This window comes from Augochlora pura, chromosome 1 (genome assembly GCF_028453695.1).
Source record: "Augochlora pura isolate Apur16 chromosome 1, APUR_v2.2.1, whole genome shotgun sequence".
Taxonomy (NCBI): domain Eukaryota; kingdom Metazoa; phylum Arthropoda; class Insecta; order Hymenoptera; family Halictidae; genus Augochlora; species Augochlora pura.
The window spans coordinates 17,055,669-17,071,729 of NC_135772.1; the positions used below are offsets into that span (position 1 = coordinate 17,055,669).

General features: G+C 42.6%; 1 long non-coding RNA gene across 1 annotated transcript in view; it reads left to right on the forward strand.

The window, feature by feature from the left end:
- Nucleotides 1-16,061, forward strand: part of LOC144471311 (uncharacterized) — a 100,853-nt gene that overhangs the window by 39,643 nt on the left and 45,149 nt on the right. The window contains exon 2 of the long non-coding RNA XR_013494244.1: nt 10,967-11,143. This is a non-coding gene — a long non-coding RNA (uncharacterized LOC144471311). The remainder of the gene's footprint in view (nt 1-10,966; nt 11,144-16,061) is intronic.

Genomic DNA, 16,061 nt, shown 5'->3' on the forward strand with positions numbered 1-16,061 from the left:
ATAGAGAGAGATAGAGATAGAGATAGAGAGAGTAAGCAGAGAACCGAGACACACTGTTTGGGTGAACGGTTTTCTGGTAAATGACGGTCCTGCGGGTCCTATTGCTTAACCAGCGGCCGTGCTCTAAACCCCCTGGATTATTACCTGTAGCAGCCTCTAAAATCCATCGTTTATGCAAGCGGCCACTGACAATGTACGGAGGCAGTTCGGCAACATGTAGAACAAGCCCCCTCTAGAAAATTCATGATCGCGGCGGCTGCACGGTTTCTTCGGAACCGGCGGGCGTTCGTCGCGAGTTCACGCGGCAGGGCCGTCGCAACTTTATCGATTAATTCGGCCGAAAACCGAAAACCGCTTGACACACGCCGTGAACGTAATTCCCGGTTATTGCAGTCTTTAATCTTCACCTATCGAGGCGAGCTAGGGAAGCACGAACGACGCTTGACATATATTAATAATAAATTGAACGCTATGACAATTATCGAATATAATTACTAAACGGAATATGTAGTAGATAGAAATTAATTATTCGTCGTCGACGGGAACAATCGATGCAAATAGCCGGTGAAAATTATTTATAATTGCGTCCAATAATATTAACGGCGCTAAATAATAACTAACAGCGAATGGCGATTTCTACATTTGTTTATGGCGTGTAATCGAATAATAGCCGCGTTACACGTCGCGCTGGGCCGCCGCCAGAAATATTCGGCCGTAATATTGTAAATCGGTTCTCGCATTTTATTCGTCGACGGATATTTTATACGATACAGTTACGATGTCGGAATTAATTGTCGCGGATCTTCTTCTGGAGTTTCAAGTTTTTATAAAGAGATGTCTGATCGCATAAAGAATATTTGTTTTATATAATAACACTCGCGAAGTCCAGAAAATTGATTCGCGCTCAGATTCGAGCCAGCCATAAGGACAATAATTTTATTACACGGATTCGCGCGTACCCCTGCCCCTCTGCGGCAACGGGCGAAGATTTAAATGTCCTGAGGGGATGTTTTGGCAGCACGAAAATGGGGCACCCCTTAGTTTGCGGGAGAATATCGCTTTAGTCGCGAATTAATACGCCTACGCGCCGTAATCCACGTTCCGCGATCAAATTTATTATGTCCTTTGTCGGCCAATTCGAAGCCTCTCGAAATTGCCGATAGAATCCTCCGGGTCACGGATCACCTAATCGACATCCCTCCAGACAATGTTACCCCGTCATTACTTTCACAGTTGCTCTGATTAGCATTCTATTTAATGAATTTCGGAACGCGAAAAACAATTCATCGTTCTCGACGAATATTGATAAGAGAAATGTTGAGCTTCATTTCGATATAAAATGAACGAACGGTCGTCACCGAACCCTGAATGTTTATACAAATAGACCAATGGGGCAGGCCTGAAATTTAATTAAAATAAATAGAAGAAGAAATAGAAAAAATTCCTTCAACTAGAAAAATTTTTACTGTGCACATTTTTCAGGTTCTATACGTCCGAATATTTATATTTATATCAGTCCCCGTGTAAATGCATGCATCGCGCTCGTCTGAATCATCTGTCTTGTTAAATTAATACAGTCTATTAGCCGGCACTTGTATCGTAACCGGGCCGCGTTAGTGGTAGTTATTATATCGATATAATAACACGTTTTCGGGACAATGGAGTCGGTAATTGAACAATACGCGTGGCTATTAGTATTTCGCATTCGAACAATTCGGTTTTATTATCGGACGACAAAGGCCGGCCCCGGCGCCGGCGAGCCCGCGCAGATAAATTTTCGCGGAAAACGCGATCCCGGTAATCGAAGAGCCTGGTATTTTGTAAGTGGAACACGGGAAGTTGCGCAAGTGGGCTTGCTTAGCTGCGACTTAACATACGCTTTCATTGGTTCCACCGTCGCATAAGCTAGAAGTTCGCTTATCCGCCGGCGAGGGTGGTTAGGGAACTTAAAGTCAATCTTGGGTTATGCAAACGCTTATGCTTAGTAAAACGCTTGCTGCGGGCGAGTCTCTCTCCGGCCAAACTTAAAGCACCGTAGAATGGAGCTTCGTGTCCGCTGTTCCGCGTTTTCCGAACTTCCAGATTTCCATCTGCCCCGGCTTCTTGCCCCCATAATACCCGCAACCCTTTTTTACTTATCTCGGAATCCCTTTCGCCGCGGTCCCCCACCCCCTTTGCACTTTACATCGTGCCCTCCAATTATTGCGAGCGCATACGGGAATAAGGGAAATAATCCGCGTCCTTGGCAAAAGCTAGAAGACAAGTAAAAATTATTATTTTTTTATAAACAAGACTCAGAATTTTACGGATTCCAGATTATTTTACAATTATTTAGATTATTGTTACCTTCACGTGGTCTTGTAATGCTGCATAGATTTCGCTATTTATTGTCTCGTGATCTCCGATGTTTCGCTGTGAAACCGATTCGACGAGCATTCTCATCGGTTTGTGCACCCGGTTTAAGGCCGGTCCCCCCTCCCCTCCCCCCGTCGATCTCTCGAGATCCGGCGCGTTCGATAATTGTCGGCGTTCAGGACGGTCTCACGGACGGACGCGCGCACACGTTCGCACGGTATCGCGAGCGCGCTCGCGTTACCATGACGCGACGGTCCAGTAAATAACGTCGACGTGAATGGGGACTATCATGTGACAAAATCGATTCAAGTGACAGTTTATATATATATTTTGTGTTCCCCTTTTTTCTCTCTCTCTGTATGTTTTAGTCCCCTGTTCGGCCTTTTTTTTCTATCTTTTCGGTTGTGGTTTCAAAATTCCGTACGAGTGTAGGTCTCGCGAGAGGGAGGCGCGCGGCGACGAACTAAGCGGAAGAGGAGAGAAGGAAATAAAGGAAGGGAAGCCGCCTGTTCGAGACAAGGTAAGCCCGTGGCCTTCTCCTTTCTCCCCCCTCCCCCTCCCCCCAGGGGGGGAACGTGATTCCAATTGAAATTCTTGGTTAACCTCGGGCCGGGATCATTTGTCTTCGTCTCGGTCCCGGGGAAAGAAACACCGAGTCATTCGTAATCGGAAAAGAATTCGCGACAGGGCTGCGAACGCCGCGGAAAATCTCGGTGTTAAACGTTTTATTATCCGACGCGGCGCGAAAGGGGGGATCCAACTCCCCGCGGCCCTCGATCGCGAGCCCGCGCGTCCTGGATTTAGGATTCTCGATCCTCCGTCGGGGCCTCGCGAGATCTGTTGTACAATGCGAGATCCAACCACGCGAGATCCGTTGAACGATGCGAGATCCGTTGAACGATGCGAGATCCGTCGAACCACGCGCGTCGCGATCCGAAACACCGTTCTCTCGCGTAATTGCATCGGCCGCGGCTGCAACAGCCTCGATCCAATGCGTTTCGCCGATGTCAATCGACTCGAATAATATTATGAATCCGCGGCTTCCGCGCGAGTCCATTCGGCTATGATTAAACTGAGGTAAATTTGTCGAAGTGCTACGACCTCGCCGATACAGAGCCGCCTGTGCACGCCCTTCGCTTCCCGACAATTCCTCCCTTTCACGTAATAAGCGCGGATCCTTGATTGCGATTGTTCTGCGCGAGTATTTGTATTTGTTCGTTCAGCGGTTCGTATAAAAACGAAGGGATCGCTCGGCTGGGAAATTCGAATAGACTAATTATTTCTTATTTAAATTGTTTTGACCGGTCGGCCGTGCTGATTTTAATAGGGTGGAGGTGTATAATATGGTATCCAGTTTGATTTTTCCATTTTCACTTATCGGATTTATGAAATTTTCTTGAACATTTTTTTGCATGAATTGAATGTACTATATAATAATATTTCTGAAAATAATTGTGCAGTTACGATTTTTAAGATAGTTGTAGTATAATCGACCTTTTTCAATAATTTATAATGAGAAAGAATTCGAGTTAAGAAAGAAGATCCTCATCACTGATTCATATGAACATATATGAACTGTATTCATATATTTTTAATAGTAATATTATTAGTAATAATGTCTCGTAAAATTTACAGGTTATAGGCATAAAAATATGTGCATAAATTCGTTCTGCATCTAGATAGGTGACAACAATGATCTAGAGATTAAATCGATCATCTTACGTTTCGAGATTTAGGTGCGTCGTCGATTTAAGAACTGAAATCATTTTTGTGATATTTTAAAAACATACGTCGCTCACGCAATTCATTTTAACTAATAACTGATTGATTGAGATTAAATAAATAAGTTTAATACATTTTATCTGCTAAATGTGAAGTTAATTATGCTTGGAAATAAACTAGTAATTGGTTCCTGGTTCCACTAGCCTAACAAGTTCCAGCTGCGCGTCCCGGCGAAAAATGGCGACGTTTCACGCAACGGCGCTCAGTGACCGAACGTTACGGCATTATCGCGGCAGATCGCGCGCCAATTAGCCGCCGACATTCGGATCGTTTGGCCAGCCTAATTAGCGCGTTTAAGTCGTGGCTCGCGATGACATTCGGCAATGGCCGCCGCTCGCCCGGGCACTCCACGCGTCTCCGGCTGCGCGCTTTTGACGGGCGGCGTTAAACGACGGTCGCAATTGATTCCGTGCGATTCGTTTGACGTTGGACCGCGACAAATTTCATCGCTTGGCGAGCTCCTCGAGCGGAAACGAGGCTTTTCGCTCCGCAATTAATCCTCTTGGACGCGGCTTTCCGCGGGCTTGCCCCGGCTCTCCCGCGAAACTCAAATAATTGCGCTCATCTTTTATTCCGCTGGCCCCGCGTGACAAGCCTTTCGGCAACATATTCGCCGGCTGGCAATCAAACGCCGCGGTTCATTAACTTCGCGGCCGGGTAGGGACACCGGTGAGACCCGGCTGCAAGATGAAGGGGTCGGACCGAAGTCAAAGTTACACGCGAACTCGAACGTCCGCGAATCTTTGTTGATTAAAGTATTATAAATTCCGATGGGCTCGGAGAGAGTGTGCCGCGGCAACGAAAGTCTCGAACTTACCTGTAACGTTGTTATCGGAATACTTTCCAGTTTTATCCTCTCGAATCTTCGAATCGAAGTTGTGCCAAAGTTTAATGTACACCGCCCTGGACGAACGTTCGCGTCGGTGGCGTGGCAAACTAATCGCCGGTTAACTCGGCTGGGGTCTTCGTCTTCGGAAAACGAATCGCTTGCGAGAGGACCGCACTTAGCCCGCTGTCAGGTGATTTCCAATTGGGGACCGTGTCGCGGCTATTCGTTTGATAACCTTAGCGAATTGCCGCGCGAGGGCAGCGGCAATCACGAATACTCTCCAGAGACGATCACCATCGTTTCGAAATTCCACCGGCGACATAATTGATATCTGATAATCAGCAGGACGTTTGAATAATTCATCTAATAATACTACGCTACCGGTATTGCTCTACACAATTTGACAGAAGCAGCTCGTTAATTTGGCACTTGACGACTGAGATATTTAGTCCCTGTTATTATGTGCTCGTGTGCCCCCCCCCCCCCTACCCTCCTCCGCATTCTCCGCGCTGCCTGCGATTCAACCCCTCTACCGGCTCGCCACTATGCGAACGTCAATCCGAGATACGTTCTCGATAAATTTTCAATCTGATCGATCGTAAACTAATTGCCAAACCGGGATATCTCCTTACCCGTGATCGCATCGAACACGCGTCGCGACCGCAGCGATTCTTGGCACGGCGCGCGCGACATTTTCGCGGTTAATTCGGGCGAAAGGACAATCGAAATATTCCTTTTTTCATTTTCACAGCACCGAAATCAAGTTTCGCAATAAACTTTCAAAATTCACTTCTACATTTAACATCCCCGCTCCACAATTATATTTCTATTTAGAAATACCGCTGCAAAATGAATTTTACAACTTACCCCGCATTTTTTAAGACACCGCCGTAAAAGCTCGCCGTAAAAAAAAATAAAATACTCGGGCGTAAATATGTGATTCGAATCGGAGAATATTTTTTTACAGCTTCCGGTGGCCGCCTCTTGTCCCGCGCCACGGCTGCCGGAACGAGGCCGGAAATAAAAAGTGGGAATAATAATTTAGGACACAGGGGGGAACGCAAACCGTAAACTTGCGACGCTTCTAAACGCGTCGCGAAATGACATGCACGGCAACCGGTTCGGCGCGTATGAGCGACGAGGCGAGGCTCGCGTCGTACGTATTCAATTATCTCGTGCGAGCGCTTTCGAAAAAGAAAAAGAAAAAGCGTGGCAAGAAGCACCCGGGGATAGCTTGTGAAGCAATCCAGTCGCGGAATCGCGCAATTTCCTGGCACGCTCTCCTCGTTGCGGCAGATCAGGAAAGGGAACCGAGCCGGAGCCGATCGAATCGCCCGATTCGAGACGTGCCCGCGGTGCGTTCGCGGGGCGACACGCACGCCGGACGCAAATGAAATTTCCCGCTACTTTCGGAAATAAGTTTTATTTCGCGGCATTTCAAGTCGATAAGGGAGGGGGGGATAGCCGGCCGTTGCGCCCGTGACGGAGGGTGGGTCCGCGAACCATCGGAGCGCGAGGGGGAGAGAGGGGGTTGGCGGAGAGAAGAGTTTCCATTCTTCGACAAAAGTTCTCGACAACTCGTTTGAACGCCACGACCAAGCACCACCACTTTCCTCTGCCCCTTATTTTCCCCGGTGCAGCAGCAGCAGCAGCAGCAGCAGCTCGCGAGAGGAAACTTTCCCTCACCCCCTCTCCGATTCCTTCTTCGGAGGTGTAACATAATATTTTCGTGGCCGGATCGCGCGTCGGGGATGAAAAGGAAAAAAAAAATGAAACGCCCTCTCGCCCCGGCCCAACTTGCCCCGTCTAACCTTGTTTCACCTTCTGTTCTTTTGGAATATTGTCTGACACTTCTACCGCCCGCCGACGTCCCGTAAATTCAATTAACGCGTTGACTTTCAGCACGTGCCACGTCCGACGACGTTCGGCCTCGTAGAACGAATTTTTTGACGCGCTTCGATGCTCGACGATCTACCGATCGCTGACAGCGACTAACCTGCGCGGCTTTGTAGCGATACGGGAGCTGGATTCGCGTAGACCTTCTCGTATTTTTTTATTGTGAATTATGTTTGGGTTGAGATATTTATTCGAGCATTTTCTGTGAAAGCGTAATTAGAATTTTTACAATTTCAAAGTAAAAAATGTGAGATCTATCATTTTGGAAAAACATAGTATGTGATATAGTATTTCAGAACAAATACCACCTCTTTTTGGTTGTGTTGTTTTAATAAATTTTTAACTTTTAATTATTTATATATTTATTCATTGGACGAGCCTCGGAGCTAACTTGTTCAATATAAATACATAGGCAAAAATAATAATCGAACTTACCAAACTAAAATGACAAACGCCTGATTTGAGTACTTAGATAGAATAAAAAATTAACTTCTATTATCCTTTATTGGTAGAATCAAAAAATAAATAAATTGTATATTTCCTAAAATGTTTGATCGGCGAGGATGAACAGTAGAATTATTATTGATAGCGAAAGTGTTGATCTACATTGGAACTCCGCTTACCTGGACCTCATTTATTGGAACGAAATTATGGGTCATGCTCGATGTAATGAACTTCTGCCGAACTCTCATTATCTGAACTATTGTCGAACGTTAGTTCAATTATGTGAGAGGCTAGGATTTAGTACTCTTATCATCCGAGAAGTGAATTGAAGAAGCGTTCGGTTAAATTCATTTATCTGAACTCGAACTTCGATTATTTCAACGAAAAGTTATAAATAGTGAGGATAGTCTGGTTATTTCAACGAAAAGTTAGAAGTAGTGAAGGCAATGAGCGAAGTTATATTATTTATGCAAGTTCGGTGATTATCTTCGCCACTTCGAACCTCTCGATGAAGTAACCAGATTTCGCTGCTTCACTTGATTCTGTTCATTTATATATATTTATCGATTATTTGACCGGTAAGGAGAAGTCTCTATGTTGTAAATTAGATTAAAATTAGAAAGAATTAAATTAAATTAAATTAAAATTATATTGCATAGAACTAAATTAAATTAAAATTATATTACATAGAATTAAATTAAATTAAAATTAAATTACATAGAATTAAATTAAATTGAAATTAAATTAAAAAGAGAAGTCGATTGAGTCAGTTATGGTAACCATAAAATGTGCGATAATTTCAAAGAGCGATAGAGAGTGAGAGAGAAAGAGGGGGGAGAGAGAATATATCTCGATATTATGCATGGCTATACAGAGAGAAAGCATTTCGAAAATAGCGAGACAAGAAATGGTGTGGTCAATTCGTTTACTTCGCATGAACCTCCCACCGAGTTCATATAAATGGAGTTCCACTGTACTTCAATTTGTTCTTAGAACGCAGACTTTCAATCTTTGTCTGCGCGAAGTTCGATCTCGAAAACTACTTGTTGCGTCGAGTTGATTCTTTCTTTAAACTGAATCTAGAAGATTCGGTCAATGATAAGAACATCGTCTGAATTGAAAACTTAATTTACCTTTCGTAAATCTTATCTCGAAGAGCTCTCCTACGTGTTTTATCTCTTACTTTTGTAGTCGAATGGTTATTGATCCATTAATAAATCCGAGCTGGCTATTCATTAATACCTCTTTTGGTAATAGAAATAATTCAATATATTTCTGTTATATGATATAATAAAATATACGTATAAAATAAGATGTATAATACAATACCATACAATGCGATATAGTACAATGCGATGCAATATAATACGATACAATATAATACGATACAATATGATATAATACAGTATAACATAATACACTACAATATAAAATAATATAAATAAAGCTAGTTTGAAGAAACGTTTCAATGCAGACTATCCTAAATCTCAAGCTCTACAAAATCATCTTATAATTTCCTAAGAATAAAAATCTCCAGAAAGTTGCAACTTTCATAAAATTCTGTGCAAGGTTCGCATTGTTCGCGAGTTTTTGCGAACAGTCGAGCGAGGGGTTCGGACAGGTTTGCGAGCCATTTAAATCTCGCGAGCGTTTTCATAGGTAGGAAGGCGAGATATTTAAAAGAAAGTCGCGGGGAGAGAGAGAGGGGGGGGGGGGGGGACACGAAAGGGGGGGTAGGGCGAAGAACCAACGGAACTGTGTAAGGCCAGAAGCGTAGAACCAACGCGAGGTGTGGCTCGTGAATATTTCAGACGTTACCGGAGCGTAGGTATCGGAGGAGAAGGGCTGGAAGGAGGATATTTTTCGAGGCGCCTTCGTAATTGGCGAGTTGAATCATTGATTAGCCGGCAGGCAGACGGCTTATGCTCACCCCTTGGCATCCACCATAGACCCTATTCGCGATCCAATGGTTACAGTCGGGGGTAAGACTTATTGTTAGTGTACCCTGAAATATTACTCCGCCAGATTAAAACTCGTATGGGCTCCCCTTACCGTGACACCGTAGAAAGTAAAAATTCTCGAATCTCGTTTACACCGCCGATTATAATTAATTTCTTTTGTGTCATCGAGATAGCTTAAAGACGTATGGTGTAGGTATAGTACTTATTAAGTTTAACCCCTTATACTATGACTCTTTTCACGCTGCGTTAATTAGCACTTATTTGTCCTTAATATTTTTAATAATAGAACCAGATAATTTTAGTTTCTTCTACTGTCTTTATTCACTTCCGTTTCTAGACTTCCATAACAAAATAATTCAATTTGATTTCGATTTAAAAGAAATTAATAATATTCATATTTAATGCATCTTATATATAATTTTTATCACGAGTCTGACTCGTGATTATAGCGCAAAGGGTTGATCCCGCCGGCAAATCAACGTTGAATTCTACGGAATTGAATTTGTTTCGTTTGGACATCGAAAACGGTGCGTCTTCGAAGTTAATAGTCTCCGCCTTTCCGTTCTGTTTTTCTACCTGGGTTGCGGATCCTATTTCACTTGTCTGATTAGGAGCAAACCCTACTCCACTGGCCTTACACGAGACAGCATCCGTTCCACTTGTCTGCTCGAGGATCAGACTACCGGCACGTGGCCGAAGGAAAATAGATATCATTTTGTACATCTGACCGATGATGGACATCGCTCCTCGCGTCCGGCAATCATCGTGGTTTACTATAATAGCGGAGGCGAGCCGTCCATTTACTCGGCTCGATTAAACGTTCCTTATTCGTCTGTCGCTCGCTATAATATTAATATAATATAATATAACAATAATGATATCATATAATATAATAATAATGGTATCATATAATATAGTAATAATGGTATCATATAATATAATATAATAATAATGATATCATATAAATAATATAATAATAGTAATATAATAATTAATATAAATGGATAATAATCGAACATACTAAGCGGAAATAACGAAACTAGGATAACAATAAAATGTTAATACAGAATGAGGTATATTGGTGATTTTGTTAGCTGATTGTTCGCATTTGTTCGTAGAACTGGAAAGTAAATCAGTGTCGCCGAGTTTAAGGTTAGTTTTACAAGTATTGATTCAGAATATGAAACGACTGTACTGGACGTGGGTGAATATTAAAGTTTATAAGACCTAGTAAAGGAAATAATATATCTGTCACGGCTCGTTCATTCTTCAAAGTTGACATTTCAAGAGCGACACTCGCATATTCAAGATGTCATAAAACTTTATTAGCAATGCCAGTTATTTATTTCAAAATTTTAACTTGACGAGTCTTTTGTGTTATGAGGTTAGAATAGAAAGTGGTGACTAGGCTGTGGATGCAAAATAAAAATTGTCTGCATCGATTGTAGAACACAGAAGCAAAGCTCTAGCTTCTTTCTTTTGTTAATCATTTTAACAAGTTCAAATTAATACATTAACATTTTTAGTTTCGCTCATTTAGTTTACTCATTTTTACCATAAACGTATTATAACTCACTATGTAAAACTCATTACTGCTTAAAATTAAAAAAAAATAATTACTGTTGCAAATATAAATATCTTAATTTTTATTAATATAGTACAAGGTATTTAAGATTGTCCTGTCCCTTTTCTGTTTCAGATCCGTCGCCTGCGCGTGTCCGCTTGTCCCCGCAATCGCGCTCGCGTACCATCGAAATTCTCGTGGACGAAAGCGCGTCGACCGCGTGCAATATCGAATCCATCGTTTCGTTTCCAAATTGTGCAGTATCCCTCGTCGACGCATACAGGACTCCTTCTCACGGCTTCGACAGGCCAAGTAAGCAAATACCAATACGAACTCTTTGGTCGACGATCGATCGAACCCACCGACAATTCCTCGAATTCTTAAATAAGACCACCGGTCCGTAATCGCCCGCGAACGAAATCATCGGGCCGATTCGGGGATTACTTTATTTATAGATTTGGGGATCACATTATTTATAAATTTGAGCATTTCTTTAGGTATAGATTCGTGGACTACTTTATATATAGATTTGTGGATTACTTTATATATTGATTAGAGGATTACTTTATACATTGATTTGTGCATTACTTTATGTATAGATTCGTGGATTACTTTATGTATAGATTTGTGGACTACTTTATGTATAGATCTGTGGATTACTTTATGTATAGATCTGTGGATTACTTTATTTATAGATTCGTGGATTCACAATTCATAAGTCGCGCGCGATTCGTTTCGACGATTTATTCGGAACGGCGGGAAGAATTGCATATCAAACGAAGCAACGTGCAGGTCAGAACGTGCCTTATCTTTCCTCGAAAAATATCGTCGCCGGCTCGCGTGATTTAGTGTCTAAACAGTTCGATGTATCCCCATTTCCCCCCCGTGACTTACCGGGCAAACAGAACCCGTTTGCCATCGAATGTCCTTTAATGCTTCTTTCTGACGCATGTACGGACTGCCGAGTAAATCACAATGACCATGGAATTCGTTATTCAGCGCCACCTATTTCTATACTCGCGCTGTTCTTCGACTATGCGCACTTCTAAGTGTCAACGTCTTGCGATAGTATTTTTATTAACAGTCGGATAGATTTATTTATATTTTTACGATTTTATTAGCGTGTAAGCTTTTAGGGTTAAGAAATTTATTCTATCATTTGTTATGAAAGAGTTATTTCTCACGGTTTTTATAATTAAATAAGCTTTTTAAGTAGAGCGCATATTATAGTAGACTTGGCGAGAAATTTAAATAAATTTAATCTAAATATTTTTGTAATACAGCGCATATTAATTATTATTGGAGCTTCGTCCTATTGGAGCTTCGTCCTAACTATTGCAGCTTGATGTGAGCAATGAGCCAACAATGCTAGTGAATTGTTAATCATTTGCATCGATCGACTCGATCGTCTCAAATTTTTTAGTTGGCGGCTGGTACCATGCGCAGCAATTTTTTATGGTGTTTTACAGACGCGAAAACGGCGCGTCGCTCGCGCAACGTTCATTTCAATATCGCTGATTGAATACATCCGCGAGATTTTGTTACATCGCTAATTAATTCACACTGACTGCCCGATATGATATTGCGATGCCAATTTATTCTCTATTCCCCCGTCGCTAATAGGGCGGGAGAGGTGTTGCAAATGATTAACGTCAAATGTATATTTTCACGCTGAAGTCAGCCGGACGATAATTATTTAAAGCTGTGTTACGGTCGATTGAAAGTTTCGAAATTTTTGCCAGCGATCGATTCTTAAAAATTCGCAATCTCCGCTGCCCGATGCATATTTCGAATAGCGTGCGTTATTAAATGGGGGGGGGGGGGGGGGGGAAAAGGGCGTTTATTTATTAACCCGGAGCACGAGTAGCACAATCGAAATTCCGGATCGAGTAAGGCCGGCGGGAGGACGCGTTAATAAAAACGATGCGATTGGTTATTTGGAGACAGTTGAGTGTTTATTCATATGATTTTTCTCTTCTTGTGTTGCATTTAATTTTCAATTTAATATAATTAATACTGACTATATCGGACACTAAAATTGCCTAGCACACGGTTATATGATAGTATTTATTTTTCTTAATCATATTAAAATTTTTTATATAGTTAAGAAGAAATATATAGAAATGAATAATCAAGAATTAGTTTTATTATAAATATTTTCTCCCGGATTTATACTGAATGCCCAGCGGTATACATTTAATGATTTCTGGTGGCGGAGTATCTTTACAATTCCAACAATTGCGGAATAAAATTCGGCAAACCGGTCATATGACAATGATAACCGGGAAATTGTACTAATTTTAATGACATTGTAACAAACATTGATACTCGCAAGCAGGTTGCAGTTCCAAATGAATTGTTGTCATGAGTAATGTGCTCCATCGAATTATTGGCCATTGTTCAACGACGCATGTCATAAATTATATAAATTAATTAGCACGGTCCGAAATATTTTTTGCTCTCATCACCCGTTTCATCTCGCTTCATTAATTTATTTACGGGGAAAGAAGTTCTAGTGAAAAAGTAAGTACGCAGAGGATATTAAATTAAAAATTATACGAAAGAAAATAATCACGTTTATAAGGTAAAAGTTGTTATTGTGGAATATGCTGTAATTATAATTTTACAGGTTTGAAGGATTTTTCAATCTGCTTTGCTTGTGCAGAGTTATAACAAGTTGAACAAAATTTTCGTAAAGGAGAAAGTTACTTAAAATAACCACGGGAACCATAAGCATATAACAATAATATTAATTACTATAATAGTAATATCATAAGTATCCATGAGCATATATTAATTTAACAAAATCTGATATCGCTATAATATTTGAATTTTACATTTTTGTCTCTAATACTTTATTCTAACCTCTCTGCGCGTCACGTGCTCGGCTCTCCCGAACGATTCTCTAAAAAATCCGGCAGACGCGAGAGGTGTCGCAGCAACGCCGCCGCGCAGTGCATCCCGGCAAAGAAAAATGTTGCGCTTTAGGCAAAATTTTTTCAATTAACTTCCGGCCAACCTTGGGGACTAAACACCGTGCACCGCGAGCCCCGGCGCGACGCGGGACCAGCTATTCTCGATATTAAGGCATCCGGTATTCTATATAAAACGGGACCGTCGGCGTTAGCCGGCGTCGTAGTTTCGCTTTTGCAGCGGAAAACAAGCGGGGCCGCGGCCGTATTAGATATTCGACCGTAAAGAGGCAGCGTAATACCGGCCCCCGTGAACCCGGTCGTAGCAGTTTGGCGGAGGGGAGGGGGGGCGCGGGGGCGGTCGGAGGGGTCTCGGCCGGAGATTTGCAACGAAAATTAGCATTTTTCCGTGCGACCGCGCGGCGCGGAGAACACCGCGGGGCGGCCGAAGGGGACCGAGGAGAGTGGGGAAGAGGGGCGGGGGGGTGGGGGCGCACGAAGCGGAGGGCGTAGAGAAACTCGCGGGATAGACCCCGGCCAGACCCCGTGTGAAAAGGAAAGAAAACAGAGAGGAGGCTCTGTATTCACCGCGGAAAGATTAACGTGTAACAAGCTACCCGCCGCCCGGCAAGCTGACGTAAACGTTTACACAAAACCGAGCGCGTCGGTTTCGATCGGGCTCTCGCTCTCGTCTGCCCGTCGCCGTTAAACGAGAGCTTTGATCAGCGCCGATTCGGCCCAGGCTCGCGCGCGGCCCGTTTTATCACTCTCCATTAACTGAAAAAACATGCATTATCTACAAAAATACAGTAACCTCCCTTCCTACCCGAACGTTCGCCGCTCTCGTTACCGTGCCGGGGAGAAAAATGTAGATCCTGCGCCCTCGAATTCTACGTTAACTCGGGGATCGAGACATTTTTTCTACGTTTTTTCGACATTTTTCGTACGATTATTCTCATTCTGTACATATTTGCCGCGGCAAATGTGTCCGACAGCTCTTCAAACGGGATTACTTTTTTCAAAGTGGATGACTTGAATCTTTCTTTAAAATTTTTTAAATTTTCATCAGCGTGGAGAAGTTGATCCTAATTATTTTTTAATATCTCGTTGTTCCGACAAATTGTAAGTTAGAAAACATTTTCTTCGCTTATTTTCTAACAAAGTAATTGGACTAAAAAGATTCAAGTCGTTTGGACCAATTTAACCCTTTTCTTAGGACAATCTACTCTATTGGAGTAGACTATTAATCTTAGAGTATTAAGTAATTAAGACTATTAATTTTAATATAAAAATATTATATTATACTATATAATATTCTATTGCATTGTATTGTATTGTATTATATTTTGTCATATAATGTATATTATATTTATATCGTATTATAACATTATATTTGGCTCCCGTAACAAAAGGGTTAAAAAGTATTATTCCATTCAAAAAGCTGTCAACATCCCACAGCCAATATTAAAACCCTATTTCCTTATTCGTTTATTTAAATTTTAACAGTCATAAAATATAGATTTTAATATCCTAAAAATCCTTCGAAGAAACAACGAGACGATTATTACCAATGCCTCAGCTCCGACTGCAACCGTTTAAATATTATTTCGCGAGACACCGCGCGTCGGCCATTTATATCAAGTGTTTCGTATTTCTGCGGGTCGTTGCCGCGTCTCTTATTTTCGATCTTAATGCATCATTTGCATATTCATCGACAAACTTTCCGACCATTTTTCAATTTCCGCGGTTTAAGATCATCCCCGGAGAACGAACGTCTTCCTTCGCCCCCATCCGTCGCCGGAGCACTTTCAACTTTATCATTATCCTCTGTCGCCGATAATGTTTTTCTCGTTCGCTCGAAGAGAGAGAGAGAGAGAGAGAGAGTGAGAGAAAGCCTCTCGTCGATATTCAAAACAGTGGCCGATCCGCGCGCGGTCGACCCCCCTCGGGCCGAAGGATCGAATAATTTAATAGGCAGTCCGCGGCGGGGATTTTTCGATCGAATAAAATATTTCGATGAATGACGAAGGGGGTAGGGCCGCACTTGTTTTCGCCCGGACGCAAAAAACAAAACCCGTTGCTCGACGCACTCCCTCCCCTCCCCGTTGCCCGCCGGTGTGTCTAATTAAAGGCAGATGCATTAATGAACGAGGTTTAATCAGGGTGCGTTTCATGCGTTGTATTTCGCGTATTTTCGGTGGCCGCCCCCCCCCCCCCCCCCCTCCCCCCCCCCCTCCCCCCCCCCCCCCGACGGGAGGGAGGGGGGGGGGAGGGGGGGGGGGGGGGCGGGGAGTTAATGACACTGAAGTATTCATATG